This window comes from Cervus canadensis, chromosome 29 (genome assembly GCF_019320065.1).
Source record: "Cervus canadensis isolate Bull #8, Minnesota chromosome 29, ASM1932006v1, whole genome shotgun sequence".
Lineage (NCBI taxonomy): Eukaryota > Metazoa > Chordata > Mammalia > Artiodactyla > Cervidae > Cervus > Cervus canadensis.
Window position 1 is genome coordinate 31,168,892 of NC_057414.1, and position 15,206 is coordinate 31,184,097.

Sequence of the window (15,206 nt, forward strand, 5' to 3'; positions counted from 1 at the left end):
AATTATGTGACAATATGCATGGTTCTCTCCCCACAAAGCCTCCGCTGGCTTCTTGACAGCATATTTTGTAGCTGTTTAGAAGTGACATATAAAGCCTGTTCCAGGGGAAACAAAAAGATATGCCACTGCATTTTGGGCATTCATGGTGCATTTTCTAAAGGGCTGCTCCAGAGGAGGAAGCTGAAAAATGTTTGTTTGTCAGAGTCACAGATGCACGACCCCTTTGCCATCCATGTCCTAGTTAGAAAGGCACCTGAGACTGGATTCTGAATCCTTGCTGCCCTTCACTGTGGCCTCTTGGTTGCACCTGCATCTCTAGACAACTGGTCTCTCCCAGGTATGTCTGGTGAGTTGGCTCGGCAGGAGGGGGTGGAGATAAGCCACAGCCAGCTTTGAGGATCCCAGGAAGAAGAAAGCAGAGTACAAAGGACGGTGCCCGTGGTGTGCAGCGCTGATGATGTTTACTGGGTGATGGATGAGTCTGCACACGCAGCGGCGCGGGCTGATCAGGGTGAAATGGCCGAGCAGGAGAGCGGCGAGTGAATCAATCACGGGACCTGCTCCACCAGCTGGCGGGGTTCATCAGTCCTCAGCCTCGCGCAACAGGCTCATAAATTACCCCGGTGGAGGCATGGCGTGCCGGCCAGGTTTCAGCGACTTCTCCAGCCGAGATCAATAGACTGCAGCGAACAGAAACAACTCCAATGAGACGGTTGGCGATGCACTCTGGCTTTATTTCATCAGCCGGGCTTGCTTTTATAAACCCATATATTCTGTGCCCAAACGTAAAGCCTTCTTCCAAAAAACAAATCTGGACTTAGTTTAACATCTCTAGTAGTGTACGTCTGCATGTATGTGTGCAAGGGCGTGGCTCCCGGACACGGATGCTGTCCCAGATTACCGACTGTTTGACCTGGGGGATTCACATAAGTTCTGTGTGCCTGAGGCACCTCACTTTTAAAAAATGGCAATTAAAATAATAAGTATGGTCCGTTCCCCATAAAATTCTTTGTAGAATTAAATCAGTTGATTTTAATAATTTTAGTAGTTATTATTTTGCAATTAGGTCTTGTTGCCTGATTAACCTCAGTCCCACTTAGTTTTAGAAGGTGAGCTTCTGTCTTGCTTCCCTGATAAAACCTGTCCTGCACATCACCCTAAATTACACACACTCATGTCCATCCTCTGGGTCTTTTTCAGTCTGAGAGAAGGAAGTATGCCTTCTGTTCTTCAAGGTCAGCCTCTCTACCTGTGAGTCTCACCTGTTCCCTGCCATTTTTCCTGGGTCTGTCTTCAGCGCACCTCCCCACTTACTGATCTCTCTCTCCAAGCTCTTGTTTTTTCTTTCTAATGGTCCTAGATCCCTCCTCTCTCTCTCTCTCTCTCAAGTCTCTCCAATTCAAACAAAATAAGCACATCAAGCATATCTCATATGATCCTGAATCTTACTTTAGTTACTTTAGTATTTTTCTGTCATTCTCATCTAGTCGTGTTTTAAAGTTTATATCTCTACTACTTCTCCCTTCAGTCATTTAATATCTACCAGCAGCATCTTAATTATCCTATTGAAATATTAAAGGTGTTCTGGCCTATTGAAATTATTCAGGCAGTCACCAGTGACCTGCTTATTTTCACATCCGGTGTATGTTTTTCAGTCCTGCCCTAGTAGTGAATTCTTTCATTGGTGCTGTTACTCAGTCCTTCTTTGAAATCCTCTACTCTCTTGGCTTCCATGACACCAAGTTTTTCTGCTTCTTTTAAAATTGCTGTGAGTGTAGTGTTTTCGGTATTGCTGTTTGTAATTACTCTGTAGCATTGTTTTCCATTTCATTTTATGTCCAAAAATTCTCTGGGAAAGTGTTTTCAATTTCAAAAGAATAGGTGTTTGTTTACTCATCTTTCTGCCCTTTTTGTTGTTGATATCTAGTTTTATTACACTGGGGCCAGAAAACAGTCCATATATTTTGAAATACACTGAGATTTTCTTTGTAGTCAGACCTTGATCATGTTTTTATCAGTGTTTGATGGACATTTGAAAAAAGTATTCTCTTCTTTATATCTTTATATGTATATGCAGATTATAGTAGATCAGATATATATGGTGGCTATTCTTCATCATACTTTTCAGATAGTTTCTATCACTGCTTACTTTTTGTTTCTTTGATTTGTCCATTTATGAGTTTCATTAGTCTCCTGTTCCATTTACGTCAGCTGGGTTTTTTTTTTTTTTTGCATGCATTTCAGTGCTCTGTCAGCTGATGCATGAATTGCATTATAGTTACATCTCCCTGGGGGATTGCTCTTTTCTTTATATTGATATAAACCATTCCTGTTGTAAGTTTTCCTCCTATTCTCTGACATTTCCTCTTTTGTCTCCTTCAGGAGATGTTCCAAAAGGTTCTGCCCTCACCCTTTGCTTTCCTGTGTTACCCATGTGCCCTGAGACTCCATCTCTGCCTCAACCATCTCACTCACACATGCACTAATATTCAAGTTTAATCCCATGTGCAGACATTTATCTGGTGTTCTGACTGCTCCAATCAGCTTCCTGATGGGCTGCTCTATCTGGATGTCCCAGGGCCCCCCAGAGAATTTTCTCATTACTTTTGTCCATAAACTATCTCCTCTAGAGGTAGTCTCTGGTTCATTTCATGGCCTCACCTCTTACCCAGCCACCCAAAGGAAAATCTTGAGAGTTGACAAACTTAGGTCTCTTGTTTTTCTGGAGTCTGAGAACTCTTTATACAGGTCAAGAAGCAGCAGTTAAAACTGGATATGGAACAACAGACTGGTTCCAAATATGGAAAGGAGTATGTCAAGGCTGTATATTGTCACCCTGCTTATTTCACTTATATTCAGAGTACATCATGAAAAATCCTGGACTGGATGAAACACAAGCTGGAATCAAGATTGCTGGTAGAAATATCAATAACCTCAGATATGCAGATGACACCACACTTATGGCAGAAAGTGAAGAAGAACTAAAGAGCCTCTTGATGAAAATGAAAGAGGACAGTGAAAAAGTTGGCTTAAAATTCAACATTCAGAAAACTAAGATCATGGCATCTTGTTCCATCACTTCATGGGAAATAGATGGGGAAACAGTAGAAACAGTGACAGAGTTCATTTTTCTGGGCTCCAAAATGACTGCAGCCGTGAAATTAAAAGACACTTGCTCCTTGGAAGAAAAGTTATGACCAACTTAGACAGCATATTAAAAAAGCAGAGACATTACTTTGCCAAGAAAGATCCATCTAGTCAAAGCTTTGGTTTTTCCAGTAGTCATGTATGGATGTAAGAGTTGGACTATGAAGAAAGCTGAGCACAGAAGAATTGATGCTTTTGAACTGTGGTGTTGGGGAAGACTCTTGAGAGTCCCTTGGCCTGCAAGGAGATCCAACCATCCTAAAGGAAATCAGTTCTGAATATTCACTGGAAGGACTGATACTGAAGATGAAACTCCAATACTTTGGCCATCTGATGTGAAGAACTGACTCATTGCAAAAGACCCTGATTCTGGGAATGAATGAAGGCAGGAGAAGTGGACAACAGAGGATGAGATGGTTGGATGGCATCACTGACTCAATGGACATGAGTTTTAATAAGTTCCGGGAGTTGGTGATAGACAGGGAAGCCTGGCCTGCTGCAGTGCATGAGGTCACAAAGAGTCAGACATGACTGAGCGACTGAACTGAAGAAAAAAATGACAGTCTGGAGGCAATTGTGATTCATGGTTTAGGGAAAAGCTCCTATCTGATTTTTCCCAGTTGTCTAAATAAAAGAGTTATAATCACCCCACCCCCAGGTCATGGTCTAGTGCTCTTCTTCCAGAAAAATTCAATCTAAGCATTTGGGTGAAGAGGGCCTGGCTGAAGACAACAGGATGTGTGTGTGTGTGTGTGTGTGTGTGTGTGTGTATTAGTTATTCAGTCCTGTCTGACTCTTTGCGACCTCATGGACTGTAGCCCACCAGGCTCCTCTGTCCATGGGATTTCCCAGACAAGAATACGGGAGTGGGTTGCCATTCCCTTCTCCAGGGGATCTTCCCAACCCAGGAATCAAACCCAGGCCCGGGTATCTTGCATTACAGGAGGTTTCTTTACTGTCTGAGCCACTGGGGAAGCCCAGACCCCAGGTTGTGGCATCCTAAATTCTGGACCCAAATTAATAGCTAAGGTATCTTGGACAGTTGGCTTCTGAGGACCTCAGTTCCTTTATCTCAGATTTCTTGTGAGAATTAAATGCATTAACATAGATGGAGACAATTTTTTTTTTCTTGAGCTTACAAGAAAAATTGTTTTGATAGTCTCATTATCTGGTCTCAATGATTTTGAAACTTAACAAACATCAAAAGAAGACTGATATGCCTAATACTCAAATGTCGTATTAGATTGTCTTTTTTTTTAAATGTATTCTTAATACCAGGGAGCAATGGCTTCTGGTTTCCTTAAGATAACGTCTACTTACTTCGAGATATGTAGTCTACCCTAATTTTTCTTTTTCTCTGATAAGTCGCCCACATTCATTTAACCTTTTTCCTGATTTCCCTCTCTCCACCCCTTTAATCATTTTCATTGCTCTGTCTTGGACCCTCTCCAAGTTCTCTGTACCTTTTGGAAAATTAGAATTCCCAAACTGAGCATGACACTCTAATAAGGGCCAAGTTGATGCCAAATATAGCTCATGACACTCTTCCTTGTCACTTGAGTGACAGACGACACCGTTAAGACTTCTCAGTAGCTTAACAGATTTAAAAGGCACACGCCTACCTTGCAGACCCCAGGATCAGACTCTAGGGTGTGATCGGCATGCACTGGCGGCAGGACCTTAATGCTGTTATTGATCCCCTTGGAGAATGAGAAGATGTGCCCAGAATTTCTAGAGGATGCAGCCTGAAGTGTCTCATGCCAGAATCCAGGGAAGTCAGCACACACTTGGGATTTGGAAGAAAAGCTTGGTGCTTGAACTTAGATTTTTTTTTTTTTTTAAAGAAAATAACAACAGAGCCAGTTCTTTTACCTTTTAGACCTCAGCCATTTTGTGGTCATCTTAATACAGCTGCGGTGACTCTGGTTATTCAGCTTGCATGACTACTCCCATCTTCTTCTTCCACAGAAAGCATGTAACTTTCTTTGTTTGAGTGCAGAGGGTTCCCCAGGGACTAGTGAGGAATAGAATCTGGAGCAGAAGGCAGATCAGTGCTGGTAAGAGATCTGACAGGTGTCCTGAGAAGTCTGAAATAGTAGAGGTTCATTCTTGCCTGGGACGTCTCATGGACAGGGGAGCCTGGCACGCTACAGTCCTTGGGGTCACAAAGAGTCAGACATGACTGAGCGTGCACACACACACACACACACCCCCCCCCCCAAGAGATGTTGGGGATGCTCCCCAAGAGAATACCATGATTCAGTGAGCTTCGGACAAATGATGTAGAGAGGAAATAAATTTGGGAGTGAGAAGGGTGGAGGGTCTTGCTTCAGAAATTTTTAGCAGGGTTAGATGGGATGCTTCCTAGGTGGTGCTAGTGGTGAAGAACCCTCCTACCACTACAGGAGGCATAGGAGATATGGGTTCGATCCCTGGGTGGGGAAGATCTCCTGGAGGAGGGCCTGGCAACTGACTCCTGTATTCTTGCCTGGAGAATCCCATGGACAGAGGTGTCTGGGGGGCTACAGTCCATGGGATCGCAGAGAGTTGGACATGACTGAAGTGACTTAGCACACACACACCCAGAAGTTTAGGGACATTGTCGTGAAGTCAGCAAGTGACGGCTTGTGGAGATGAGTGGGTCAGGCAGTCAGCAGATCAGCTCATGTTTCAGACTTGCTCCTCACCCTGAGGGGCAGCTCTGTGGGCGTGCATGTCACAGCAGGGTTGGTGCAGACTCATGGGCTTGCAGCTGGCACATGGAACTAAGGAAGTTGCTGAAAGGATAGCCCAGCACTAGACTCCAGGGCAAAGGGGGCAAAAAGTGAGTCCACCACACTCAGTAGTACTGCTGAGTAGTAGCAGTAGTAATAGGGGTACTGCTCTACCCCTCCCCCGTCGCCCCGGCTTGTGGCAGGAACCCAAGCCTCTCCTCTTCCCTCCACTGGCCTGACCCAGGCAAGCTTGTGCAAAACCGGTTCCGTACTCCGGGTGCGGAGTGATGGAGGGGGATGTTTGGCTGGAACCAGAAGAGGACAGGTGGCAGCGTCAGCTACAGACGACGTCCTTCCAGCTGGCTCTGGAGCCGCCACGCTTGGTCTTTTTGCAGTTTGGTGGGCTTGGCTGGGAGGTGGTCGATGAGGAGGGAATCTGGAGGGGCTCAGATGTGTCAGTAAATCACGGCGACTCTCGCCCAGCGTGGCAGGTGCGCTGGCATTGGAGATGGTCGTGCGGAGACCTGGCTGAATCCCTGCTGCTCCCAGAGCCCCGTGGGGGCCTCTTCCTACTGCAGATGCCTGAGATTGCCCTCTGTTCATCAGGGGAGCTTGAGTGTGTGTCATCTTCGAAAGCTGAAGTTCCTCGGGGCCAGGATTCCTGGAGGGGGACCCTCCAGCCGCCCACCCTTCCTTCTTTTGCTGTTTCCCTGGTGGATGGTCTGTGGCCTGTTGATTCATTCTCAGAACCTGTCCATCCCGCAGCAACCTCTGGATCGTCATGAAGTTCATCCCCAGCAAACCAGAAAGATTGTGGTGTGTCATCTGAAACTGTCTCCATTGGTGTTTGAAGGTGACAGAGTAGTCCCTCGCGAGCCCCGAGGTGTCCACAAGCCCATGGCAAGATTCTCTAGCAGGGCCACAGCGCCTGGGATGGCTTGCTGTGGACCCTTTCTCTGAAGCTGTTTCTTTACCAGCTCGTGGAAGGGATGCTCTGCTCAGAAATATCAGGTGGGAAAAGCCGGTGCAGGCGTTGTGGCCACCTCTGGAGGGCAAGGGGGTGTCAGTGTTGGCAGAACTGACCATGCACCCTTGGCGGCTCTTCTGACCACGCTCAACTGTTTGTTCAACTCCTAGAGCCTGTGCCCGGCTCTGCAGGATGGCCAGGGGCTGCTCCTGCTCAGAACCTGGAGACGCTGTCTTTCTTGTTCTCAGCTGCCTTCCTGCCCCACCACACCCCCGCCCCCGCCCCCCGATCTATGGATTCACAGAGCATGAGCCATCCCCTTCTCAAGGAGCTGACCGCATCCATCATATGTCCATGTGCAGCAGACACTAGGCCATATCCTTGGCATAAGTTGTCTTTGATCGTCAGGGCATCCCTGTTTCTGTAGTAACTTGAGCAGGGAGGGAGGTATGGGGTGGGGATAATCATATTCCTAGGGGTTGGGATTATTCTGTGGGGTTAGGAGGGCAAAGAATAGCAAGGATGCCCCTGGGGCCTGACCTGAATGGGAACCATCAATTGAGTGGTGTGTGGTCTCTGGGTTTTAGAAGGAGATGCCTTCTGGCCGGAGCTGGAATCCTGGCTCCTGCTTTCTGGATTCTGTTTTCCCAGCTAATTGGACACTTGTTTACAGTGTCTCCCCAATCCCAGAACCAGGCAACAGAGAGGTCTGCAGTGTCCATGGGAGGGGGATAAAGCAAAACAAAGCCTAGAGCAGAGCAGTGCTATTAATTCAGATTAATGAGCCTCACCTTCAAATGAAGCTGGTGCCTGACAGATCGCTGGCTCTGGGAGGACAGCAGAGGAGAACAGACCAGGGCTCTGCCTGCTGGTGGGTGGTGGATGCCACCTGCCTGTCCTGCTCCACACAGTGCCTCTTCCAGGTGCTTCCTGTCTCCTGCAGAGTCCCCTTGGCACTCCCCTACTGCCTGGAGGCCTGCCGATCCACAGGGTGGCCCAGGGGTCTCTCCTGCAAAGGAGGGGCCCAGCGTCCGCCCTGATGTAACATGATGCAGAGTTGCACCGGTGGGGGTGCTGGGAGCCCTTTCCCGGGGGTGATTTGAAATGGGTGTGATTTCTGGGCAGCACAGCGGGGTGCGTAGTTGCCCAAAGGTGCATTTCTGTGATCTGTCTCCACCGGCAAAAGGATGTGTGTGATTATACAGCCTCTTCTTCATGCCTTCAGCTGCTCAGGCCTTACAGATACAAAAGGAGTAAGGCAGAGCTCTTGAGAGATGACTTGCTCTTCACAAAACCCCCTTGAAGTAGGTGAGTTTAATTTTACTTTGAGACTGGTGGCTCCGGGAAGTAAAGCAATTCTCCAGAGGTCACTCGGCAAGTAGGTGGTGAAGATGGGATCCAAGTCCCCTCACTGCAGAGATGGATTTTAATTTTACATCCACGACTGGCCTGTGCTTTCCCCTGTGTACTCCTTCACATGAAGGTAGACTACTAAAATAGCCACGTTTCAGCAGGATCACAGAACCTTGGAACTGACACAGCATTACCTAATTGAGATGCTGACTCAGGGCTTCTGTGTGTCTGCGAGGGCAGGGGCATCGGGAGGTCAGACGACCCCTCCTCGGCCCACTCTCTTTCCTGGGAAAGATGGGCAGGGGAGAAGGTTGAGGTGTGTGAGTGTTCACTCATGCAGCTTCATGCATGGACACGGATGCCGTTTCTGTCGCACACTCATCTCACCCCACCCCCCACCGCCTATCTTGTCAGTCAGAGCTGTATTAGATCCTGCAACACGTGCCAGCACACCTGAGTCTGTGTCTTCTGTCTGCAAAATATGCTTTCTCTTAGGAGTGAAAGGCAATCCAGGGGATTCCCGCCCCCATTCTTGACCCAGCCTGCTAGGATTAGTTTTTGCAGTAAATCCAAACTCCTGATTTTCTAGACTGTGGCCTTGGTGGTGAGAGGCATTGCTATTTAAATAACACATTTTCTCTTCTGTGGAGAAGGAATCTCATTCCGACCAGCTTCTCCATACATCTGACTGCAAACACAAGGCCCCGGGAAGCGAGTAGGTCTTGGATTTGTCCCGTGTTTGCTAATTGCCTGAGACCTTTCTCTTTAAACAAGTGCTTCTTTCTTTGTATCCTTTCCACAAACACAGCTTTAAAGAAAGTTTATAATTTTAGGGGAAAGCAAATAGCTCCGAGTTGAGCCACTGTAGATGGTGGAGAAACCTGGATGCCGGGCGCAGCCGTTCCTGCTTTGGGAGCTGCACCCAGCCGCTCCTCTTTGTTACGTTGTTTCTCCATGCATTCATCCATTCACTCACTCAGTCATTCATTCATTCAGCAAATCCATATTAAACCACTTCTACATGCAGGTGACATACTACTCGCTGGAAATGTAGAGGAAAAAGAATTTCTAAGGTGATCTCTCAAGGACCTCATGGTCTAGTGAGGGACAAAGGCCATGATAAAGATTATAATGTGGAAAAGAAATCACATCACATACACATTATATGTATGATGTATATATCCTTTAGATCATATCATATATACATCATATACACATAAACAACCAAGATATCTGACCTCCAAGGGAGGAGAAAGGAGTTCCAGGAAGCTTCCTGAAATCAGTCAAGTTTGGGTTAAGACTTGAGGAGCAGGAATTAGCAAAATGGCAAAGTGATGGTGGTTTCAATTTGCGAGGGCATTCTCAGATGTTCATAAAAGAGAGTGGTGTATTGCAAATAGTTCTGTTTGATTTCCTGGGGTCTCTGTGGCAGAGGGAAGTGCTGAGAGGGTCCACTGGAGAGAGAAATGCCTAGAATGCCTACCCTAGGAGGAGGTTAAAAATTACCCCAAAGCAGTGAAGTGCGATGGAAGGGCTCTAAGCAGTCAACCTTAATGTGGTTACATTTTAGAAAAATTCTGGAGATTGCCCTGGAAAAGGGCAAGACACACTGTGTTTGATGAGTAGTGGCTGAGCAGGTGGGGAAGAGGAAGCCAATTCCAGACGTGTTAAGCAAGCAGAGTTGATGAAACTGGAAGGGAGGTTGTGTGCAGGATAGTGTGAGGGGAGCAGGAGTGATTCCCAGGCCTCTGGAGTGGAGGACTCGGGATAGTAAGAGTTTTGGAGAGGGGGGCCATGGCTGTTTCTTGGAGCTCTGGAATCTGAGGGACCTGGGCGTCATCAAGTGGACATGCCAGGAACCAGTTGTTTGTGTTGATCTGGAGCTCAGAAGAGAGGTGCTCCAGAGCATTAGACTTGGAAAACACGGGCAGCTAGAAGACCCAGAGCTGCTGAGCTGTTTCAGGGGAGCAGAGAGCATGAGAGTGGGGAGATCCTGGGGGTTGTGGGTATGCAGGGGACAGACACATTGATCTCTGGAACCTGGCCACCAGAGAGCTGGGGGACAAGGTCAGGGAAGTCAGGGAGGACAGAATTTTGAAGATGGAGTTGCCCTGGTCACATGCTGCACAACATAGCTCAGCATCTCCACTGAATTTAACAACTGCAGACCCATGGGAGGCGATATGGAGAAGATGCTTCCAGGAAGTGAGGCTGTGAGGGTGAGGACACGGACTGCCCCCCACCACATGGGGTGGGCTCTGCATTGGCTCCGTCAAGTCTTGAGTAAGGAAATGCTGGTAAAAACCTTGTATCATGAACCGGTCAGGCAGTAGGATGACTGGCTTGAGAAGATCAAGAGAAAATGTCAGGTTTCCTGATTTACACACCAAGGAGAGCTTCTGACTGTGAAACCTGCTTCTTGTGGTACTGTGGGTAGGAGTGCGGGCTCTGGACTCTGGAGTCCAGTTCCTGGGCTTAGGTTCTGGTTCTGTCACTTACTTACTGTGTGAGCTATGGAGCGTTTCTTAGCCTTTCTGTGCTTTCGTGTTTTGGCTTATAAATACACAGTCGTGATAGAGCTGTCGTTGTAAGATTGCTGTAACAGCGACATATCCATGCATTTAAAACACTTTACACAGTTTCTGACACATGACTATCATTGGGTAAATGTTAGCTATCTTAAAACAACCTAGACAGCATATTAAAAAGCAGAGACATTACTTTGTCAACAAAGATCTGTCTAGTCAAGGCTATGGTTTTTCCAGTAGTCATGTATGGATGTAAGAGTTGGACTATGAAGAAATCTGAGTGCAGAAGAATTGATGCTTTTGAACTGTGGTGTTGGAGAAGACTCTTGAGAGTCCCTTGGACTGCAAGGAGATCCACCCAGTCCATCCTAAAGATCAGTCCTGGGTGTTCACTGGAAGGACTGAAGCGAAGCTGAAACTCTAATACTTTGGCCACCTGATGCGAAGAGCTGACTCATTTGAAAAGACCCTGATGCTGGGAAAGATTGAGGGCAGGAGGAGAAGGGGACCACAGAGGATGAGATGGTTGGATGGCATCACTGACTCGATGGACATGAGTTTGGGTAAACTCTGGGAGTTGGTGATGGACAGGGAGGCCTGGTGTGCTGTGGTTCATGGGGTCGCAAAGAGTCGGACACGGCTGAGCGACTGAACTGATCAACATTTTGTATCTATATAGTGCTTGTGATCAGAGAAGGCAATGGCACCCCACTCCAGTACTCTTGCCTGGAAAATCCCATGGACGGGCAAGCCTGGTAGGCTGCAGTCCATGAGGTCGCTAAGAGTCGGACACGACTGAGCAACTTCACTTTCACTTTTCACTTTTATGCACTGGAGAAGGAAATGGCATCCCATGCCAGTGTTCTTGCCTGGAGAATCCCAGGGACGGGGGAGCCTGGTGGGCTGCCATCTATGGGGTCGCACAGAGTCGGACACGACTGAAGCGACTTAGCAGCAGCAGTGCTTGTGATCACATGTGATGTTTAAAGCTTCTGCACACATTTATTCACATTGTGGAACACAGAAAGGGAACTAATTGTGAAAATGGCATGTATTGCATCTGCATGACTGTTCGAACCAGCTGGGGGACCCAGAGGCCCAGTGACTTGTCTAAGGAGTTGCAGCTCATGGGCAGAACTGGAACTTAGCTGGGCACCAATTTCTCCCTCAGTATTCCTCCTGAAGCTGACAATCATAGACAGCAGACTCACAGGACTTCAGAAGCTGAAAGAGGATGGGCTTTGAGGCCAGAGCTTCATATAATTGCCTTCGATGTAATCTAGGCTTGACCATCGTCCTGCTTCTGTATCCATTCAGCATCTTTTCATGAGATTCAGCAGCTCCTGTACTTAAGAAGTTCATACTCTTGGAGTTTTTGTCATCTAGTCTATTTCTATATTATTGTAACTACCAAATGTCATTTTTGTTAGTGTTTACCCAGTCAATATTTTGGTGAATGTGTTGTTTCACACTGTAACTTCCAAATATCAGCATCTGTGTTTTTATCTGTGTTAAGTGCTTTGTGTTGTCGTGTGCAGCACCTGGCACATGGCAAGCTCTTCCTTTCCTCCTTTCCCTTTCTCCTTTCTTCCTCCCCCTCCTCCTCCTCTTCCTTCCCTTCCCCCTGTTTCTCTTCCTCCTCCTCCCTCCCTTAGCCTGGGGGTGGGAACAGGGCTTTTGTTCACCAATCTTTGGATGCTCCCACTATGTGGTCTTTGTGACAAAAACTCCTATATATCCTGATTTGCCCATTGCCTCGTTGGAGCAGTCCCTCTGAGCTGTCAGAGAGGGCATGTCCTGGGCTTAAGTCCTCAGTTCTGTTTGCTGAATAAAACATAGCTGTCAACTTCTAGAGTGTGCATTTTGTTGAGCCAACAGCGGGCTGGGGGTCTGCAGACTCTGCAGGAGGGAGGGGTGTGCATCTCCTGGGCTCTTCCACTCAGGCAGCTCAGATACCTCTGGTTCTGCCTGGTTTAAATGTGCCCTGTCAATCTGTTTATTCGTCCAGCAGATAAATGTTTCTTGAGGCAGACTGTATCATGGGTGAGAGGAATATGACCATGAATAAGACCTACATCTATTTTCAAGGAAATTGCGGTTCAGTGGAACTGCAATGGACAAGGGGAAGCCATGTGAAGTGGAAGAGACAGGAGTAAAGAGGTGTAAATGAGAAGTTACAAAGGTGAGGAGGTTTACAAGTCTTTAAAACTCTTTGGGAGGCTTCAGAGGGAAGCCAGCTTCCCAGGTGGTGCTAGCAGTAAAGAGCCCTCCTGCCAATGCAGTGAGACATGAGAGTTGCTGGGTGGGAAGATCCCCTGGAGAAGGGAATGGCAACCCACTCCAGTATTCTTGCCTGGAGAATCCCATGGACAGAGGAGCCTGGCGGGTTACATCTAGGGGGGGTCACAAAGAGTCAGACACGACTGATGAGATTTAGTACACCTGGTGACTAAGAACAAGTTTCTCAAAGTGGAGGATAAGCCAGCTATCATGGGTCATGTTAGTACTAGAAACATGATTAATTATCATGGGGTTGAGCAGATAATTTAAAAACTCAAAGCTAATATTCTGTGAAAGGCCTGTTTGATCTCTCGTTTTCCAAGTTCACGTGGCGTTTGTGGGGAGTTACCTTCTCCAGGCAGCACAGCCGCTCACCCTTGGACGGCAGTGTCATGTCCTCCCCAGGTGGTCTGTGGTCGATTCACTTCCTTCCTCTCCGTCCCCTTTCCAGCACCTCACTAATTATCTTCAGTCTTCCTCATCGTCTCGTTCAGCTGGTGTTTCCCGAACCTTCCACTTACCGTACTTGTGTGCTGTGGACAGTGTCTGTCTCTGTTGGCCCCCTTCTAGCTCTGCAAGAACAGCCGTGTCATTGTTCCTGAGAGAGAGTAGAGTGATTAGCTTCTTTCAGGGTGCTATCTCTGATAAAGATGGGGGGTTTGCTGAGGGTGAGAACCCGATAGTCTGTCTTGACTGAGGGTGTCTGGTTACAGGGTGGTGGTGGTGATGATGGTAGTGATGCTGCCAAAAGTTAGGACTTTAGGAACCCCTTGAATGGTAGAGGGTGTTGGGGGAACCTACAGGATGCTGAGTGGCAGATGTGCGAGCGGAGCTTATCTGGAAGCTCTCTGACTTTTAGGAAAGTCAGGGCTTAGAAGGTTGCATGAACCTCCAGCCAAGTCGGCACATAATGGGTTCTGCCAGATAGTGCGGGACTCTCAGGAATTTTGATGTCTGGCCATTGCCTCCTTGCTTTACTTACAGGTTCAGTTTCCTCCCACGTTCACAGATCATATGTTTCATTTTACCCCCACTTCCCCCAACGCACCCATGAGCCCATGGCAGCCAGCCTGTGTCTGGAGACCACAGCAGGTCAGACAGAGAAGGTGGTGGACTTCGGCAGATCCTCCTCTTGGGAGCAGCTGCTCAATGAGGCTGAGCTGTCTAATTTCCCCTCTGAAAAGGCTACGAGATGCTTCAGACCTGGGCAGGAAGCTGACCTCCCTGGGTGGGCTGGGTGCATCTGAGGAGAGGCGAGAGCGGAAGGTACTATCCATCTCATGTTCCTGCCTTCAGGCAAGACTTGTGCTAAGTCACCCCAGGAAGGTCTGGGTTCTTTTCTTTGTTCAAACAACAGTTTCTGTGATAGGTTGTGAAAAATGTTTTTTATTACCTAATAAAAAGAATAGGTAATAAGCTAATAATAACTTTTTTTGCCTAATAATAATTTTTCCCTTAAGAAAATCATTATCAAAATTAACATATGTTTACTGAATCTCAGTTGTCATGTATTGAGTGATTATACGTTCAGAACTGTGTTCAGTGCCTTATATGCAGGAACCTATTAAAACCAAGGAATGCTTGTCTGAAGTGTTACTTGACTCAGTACTCAGGCAGGACACTGAGGCTCAGGTAAATGATGTCTTCAGGGTCATGCGGTCAGTACATGACAAGCCCTGACTTCTCTGAGTTTGAAATGCCTTCCTCCTTTCCATGGCACGCAGCACAAGACATAGGACATGTTTAAAAGAATAAGACACCAGCCCTATTTTCAATGCTCACATCCCATGATGAATTCTAAATTCTCCATACTTTATTTAAACCTACTGACTCTCTTTAAATCTTTGGAAAGAGGAACAGAAAAATTCTTTGTAAAATCTTAATCTTTAATAAAGACAGCTTTTAAGACACTTCTTAAGACCTTTTTGATGGTTAAAGAACCATTCTCTGATCCATCTTTCAGTAGATTGTCAATTATTGTTGTTTCCTGTGTTCCTACTGGTGTCCCTTATATGATGTGAAGTTCAGGTGACTTCTGTATAGAAAGTCAGCACATGTCCCAGTGGAGAAATGAGTCAACCATTCATTTAGACCTACCCTGGTGTTGTACTGGCCTTGTCTCCCCACTTCCCACTCCAACCTGCAACTCTGCATCTAGGAGGTAGTAACTGTGGTCTCTTAAACATTATCTGTGAGCGTCATGGGCGTGTCTTGGCT